This window comes from Echinops telfairi, unplaced genomic scaffold, assembly GCF_000313985.2.
Source record: "Echinops telfairi isolate 266 unplaced genomic scaffold, ASM31398v2 ScPeMD7_3533;HRSCAF=4204_1, whole genome shotgun sequence".
Classification (NCBI taxonomy): domain Eukaryota; kingdom Metazoa; phylum Chordata; class Mammalia; order Afrosoricida; family Tenrecidae; genus Echinops; species Echinops telfairi.
In genome coordinates this window covers 13,096,818-13,102,104 of record NW_022107432.1, presented here as the reverse complement: position 1 = coordinate 13,102,104, position 5,287 = coordinate 13,096,818, and positions in this window count along the sequence as shown.

Below are 5,287 nucleotides of genomic sequence, written 5' to 3'. Positions count from 1 at the left end.
CGGGGTTCCGCGCGGAGCCCCTCCGCATTCTCAGGGCCCGCAGTTGGCCGCCGCACGGAGGAAGCAGGCCTCGGGGACGCGGACGCCCGGCCCTGCCCGAACAGGAAGTGTGCATGGGTTTCCCACTGCTCGGCGTCCTTCTTCTTCCTCCGCGGGAAGGGAAGGGAAGGGCCGGGAAGGCCGCGGCGGCGGGAAGGGCCAGGCCGCCGGATATTCCCGGGCTTGGGAACCATCGGCCCGTGGGTTCCGTGTCGAGGGGTGTAGGACCGTATTGGGTGAATCGATCAATGAATGGACAGTCCACTCGGATCGTTACTGAGATTGCAGTCGGCCAGGCTTGGTCCTGAAGTCTGGGAATAAAGATCCAGCAAGCAAGCAAAGGCCCTGCCCTGGGGGAGCTTACGTTCCCTTGGAGGAAGCAGATGTCCAATTGCAGTTTCCGTACACTTCGTGGTAACACATATCACTCAGCCTACCTTTAGTATGAATTGATCTGGAGATGGGGAATAGTAAAAACGGGAAATCAACTTTTTCATTGAAAGTATTCAATACATTGTGGGGCTTTTGAATGCCTCCATTTTAAAAAAAAGTTTCCATTGAGTTGATTCCGATTCATGGCCATGCCTGGCCTCCCGTGTGTGTCAGAGTAGAAACGCCAAAAAACCAAACCAAACTCACTGCCATTGAGTGGAAGCCTACTCACAGTGACCCTGTAAGACAGGATAGACTGCCACTGTGAGTTTCGGAAACTGTAATTCTTTAAGGGAGTAGAAAGCCCTGTCTCTCTCCCTTGGAGCAGCTGGTGGTTTCAAACTACAGACTTTGTGGTTAGCAGCCACCAAGACTCCAGGGTGTCAGAGTGGAACGGATGATTTTGTAAAAGTACATCACAAGGCCTTCTTAGATGCCTCTGGCAGGGAAGCGGGTGGGGGACCCAACCTCTGATGTTTGAGTTAGCCCCAGCATGTTAATAGTTTGCACTGCCCTGGGACTACAAAAAATACCCCTAGTTCTTTTTTTTTTAATGTTGTATTGGCAAATCTGGGGTTTAATTCAACCAGAAATAAAGGGAGTGTACTAACAAAAAAAATAAACCACTGTATCCAGTGAACCCCAGTCAATAGTGATTCATAGGACAGAGTAGAACTACTCTAGGGTTTCCAGGGCTGTAAATCCTTACAGAAGGGAGAAGACAGCCTCATCTTTCTCATTCCCCACCCCGCCCCCCTCCATCCCATGGTGGATTTAAACTGCTGACCTTGAGGTTAGCAGTCCCAGTACTTCACTGACCCTGCCACCAGCCTTTTCTAAATGTACAAAATTGCAAAATAGCAGAAAATTACTTAAACCCTACTTCTTATTTAATTAGGTCCACTATTATGTTTGCTTCTAAGTAAATAACATTTCTTAAAATGGCATCGTGGGTGAGAATGTGATTGAGCCTAGAGTTCTAGAGAAATTTCACTTCCTAAATTTCTTGACTGCAGTATTTAGACTACAGCATTTGGTCTATAATTTATCTGACTTTTGAGGAATTAGGAGAATAATGCCTATATTGGATTAAATGTTTAACATTCACTGCCTTCTCAAGTTAGATCTTAGTCTTGTGAGGACTAGAGCCACGAACCCTTGAAGCAGCCTGTATCCACATGTACATAGAGGCTTGGTGGTGTAGTGAGTTATGTGTTGGGCTGTTAGCCCCAAAATCAGCAGTTCAAAACTAGTAGCCTCTCCAAGGGAGAAAGATTAGGCTTGCTACCCCCATAAAGAATTATAGTCTGGGTGTGTTAGACCAGGTTGACTAGAGAAACAAATTCATTGACACTCTTATATGCATAGAGAGCTTTATATCAAAGAGCAATTGTGTATTGAGAAAGCATTGCAGCCCAGTCCAAATCAAGTCCCTAAGTCCAATATTAGCCCGTATGTCCGATACTAGTCTACAAATTCCTCTTCAGACTCATACTGCAGCACATGCAATGATGTCAAATGCAGGAAGATCACAGGCTGGTGGGTGGAAAGTCTTTGGGATCCAATGCTGATGCTGGTGGAAGCATCTCAGTGCTCTGGCTGCCATGGGCGTGGCTCCATGTGGCTTGTCAACAGGAGTGTGATGCAGAGAGAGAGAGTGGCCCATCTCCAGGAAGGAAGAGGGAGTTCCCAGAATCCTCATAAGTAGGCCATCCCCACAAGAGACAGCTTCAGGGTGTCACCTGACTGACAAGTTAGACTGCACCCTTCATTCTTTTATCAAGTTGACATGAAATTGTCATGAATTGTGTAACTACCACATTGGGAAATCCATAGGGGCAGTTTTACCCTACCCCATAGGGTCGCTCCAAGTCAGAACCGACTCAGTGGCAGTAAGACATCCACATGCATTAGGGCGAAACCTGTGAAACGTTTCTTTATGGGTTAAAACTTGGACTTCACATGGTTCAACCAATACCTCATTTTATATGATCATATGTAGTAGAGGGTACGGTGGTGAGAACTAATTGTGGTAAGGTGGGATGTTCTTGTCAACATTTTAACATTGAGACTTTAAGCTGAACATCCCAGGAAGTAAGTGGACAGTCTGAGCTCCATGTTTGCAGATAAAACCTTGTTCATAGATGAAGAACCTGAAATAAAGGGATTGGAGGGGTGGGGGAGCACCCATATGGCTGACCGCCAGCCTCGCCCTCCCAAATACAATGGAGTAATTAGGTTCATGATTTCTCTTTGAGTGCCAAAAATCTCAGAGTCAATTTTGACCCATCTCGACGCTAGGGGACAGAGAACTATCACCTCAGAGGGTTTCCAAGACTGTAACCTTTACAGAAACAGACGGACATCTTTCTCCTAGGAAGCAGCTGGTAATTTTGATTAACAGCTGAGTTCCTTACCAAAAGGTGCTAGCAAGGCTCTTTGGCTGCTATAGCCAGCTTTACAACCTAGTTCCAAATTGTCTTCATTCCCAAATTGACCTCTTCCCATGCCCTCTCAACTAATTAGATAGTCTTTTGAATTTTACCTAAGAATTTCTCACAACTCCTTTCTCTTTCATTCCAACGTTTAATGTTCTTTGCCTGGTCCACACTAGCTACCCAGGGACCTCCCTGACGCCAGCATTGTCGCCTTGAAAGAGCCATAGGAACATCAATTGAACACCTACTAAAAGTCAGGGACTAATCAGTTATTGGAGATGGAAAGAGAAGACGAATTCTATGTGGTGATTTCTTGGTCCTGACATCTTGTAATAAGGCCCTGCCTTCAAAAAATTGGGATGAATTCCCTCCTCTTCAGTGTGAACTGGATTAAATTAACTTATTTCTAACAATTGTCATGGCAGAAGTGATGGTGTGTGACCAGTGGTGGAATTCAAGTAATTTAGCAACCAGTTCACTGCCCTAATGACCATTTTAAGTATATGTATATTTATAGATATAATTTTAAGTATATATATATTTTTTAAAAGATATACTGAAAGGTAGTTTATGATTTTCACATGATATCAGAGCACCACTCTTGTGCAGATGAATGTTAAAAAAGAGTAAGGAATGTAAATTTGTGATTCCCCATTGGGCCGCTACCCAGCTGCCCACCCTAGAGAGAGCCCTTACAGAGTGCCATTTGAACAAGCAGTTCGCCGAACTCAACAAAAAATTAGTCATCGGTTCTGCTGAACTGGTGTGAACCCCCGAATCCCACCCACCACTATGTGTGATGCCCCAAACTTGTTCACAAAGCTCTTTTGACTTTCTCCTTCTCTCTCCCTTGGGTCACTGGCTCTAAGGGAAGCCAGCTGTCATTTTGTGTGAATATTTGTGCAGCCTTCTGGGGAGGTCCACGTGGCGGGGAGCCTAGACCTCTACAACCAGCACTAACTTTCCCAGGCTAGTGAGTGAAATGCCTAGAAAGCAGATCCTCTGGTCCCAGTGCAGCCCAAGTAACCTCTTGACTTCAGTTTCATATGAGACTCTGAGCCAGAACCACCCAGGTAAGCCACTCCTAAATTCCTGACACTGTGAGATAATACATGTTTGCTGTGTTCGCTGCTAGGAGCCGCGGGGCAGAGTGAGCTACACACTGGACTGTTAGCTGAAAGGTGGGCAGTTCAAACTCACCAGTCACTTCGAGGGAGAGAAATGAGGCTCTCTGCTCCCATAAAGATCTACAGGCTTGGAAACCTACAGGGTCAGTTCACTCTGTTCTGTAAGCTCACTGTGAGTCCGAATTGATGCATGTGATATTAATGATAATGTTAGATGGTTTCCACAGTCCCTTGGGTCATCTTTCATAGGAATGAAAAACTGTTGGGGGAGAGTCAATGCCAAGTCATAGAACTTGGAACAGTTCCATGGGCTTTCTTGGCCCTAAAGAAAAACGGTCGGAGAACTACATTGGCCCATCATAGCTACATCTAAGTCCTAATGTTTTATGGGCTATAGAAGATCTAGGAAGAGTGTTTAAATTGTTAGGTGCCATCAAGTCAATTCTAACTCATAGAAATCCTACGTACAACAGAAGAAACACTGCCCAGTCGTGTACCGTTGTCCAAATTGTTCTTATGTTTGAGCCCTTCAGTGCAGCCACATGTCAATTCATCTTGCTGAAGGTCTTCTTCCGGCAGTGCCTTGAATCGTTTGATGGTTTCCGGCATAATTTTACTTGCATGTGATGTTATTTATACTTGCATGTGATGATGATTTTACTTGCATGTGATGCTAATGATGTTCTATAATTTGACCATTCAGTTGGGTCAAATCCTTTCTTTGGAATGGATACAAATATGGATCTATTCCAGTCAGTTGGCCAAGTAAAGTCTTCCGAATTTCCTGGCATAAATGGCTGAGTGCATCCAGCATTGTTTTGAGCTAATGTTTCAATGCAGCTTGAACTTCTTCTTTCAGTATCATTGGTTCTTGATTATATGCTACCTCTTGAAATGGTTCAATGTTGACTAGTTTGGGGGGTTCTTTTGACGGTGACTTTGTGTATCCTTTGCATCTTCCTTTGATACTTCCTACATGATTCAATATTTTGCTCATTGACTCAACATTGTAATGCAAAGCTTGAATTTTTTTCTTAAAGTCTTTCAGTTTAAAATATGCTGATCATGTTCTTCCTTTTTGATTATCTAACTTAAGGTCTTTGGACGTTTCATTATAATGGTTTAGGTACTTTGTTTTCTCAAGCTGCCTTTGAAAATTTCTCTTCGGCTCTTTGACTTCATTGTTTCTTCCATGTGCCTCAGCTACTCTACAATTAATCCACTTTGATCTTTTCTTTCTTTTCTGTTGTT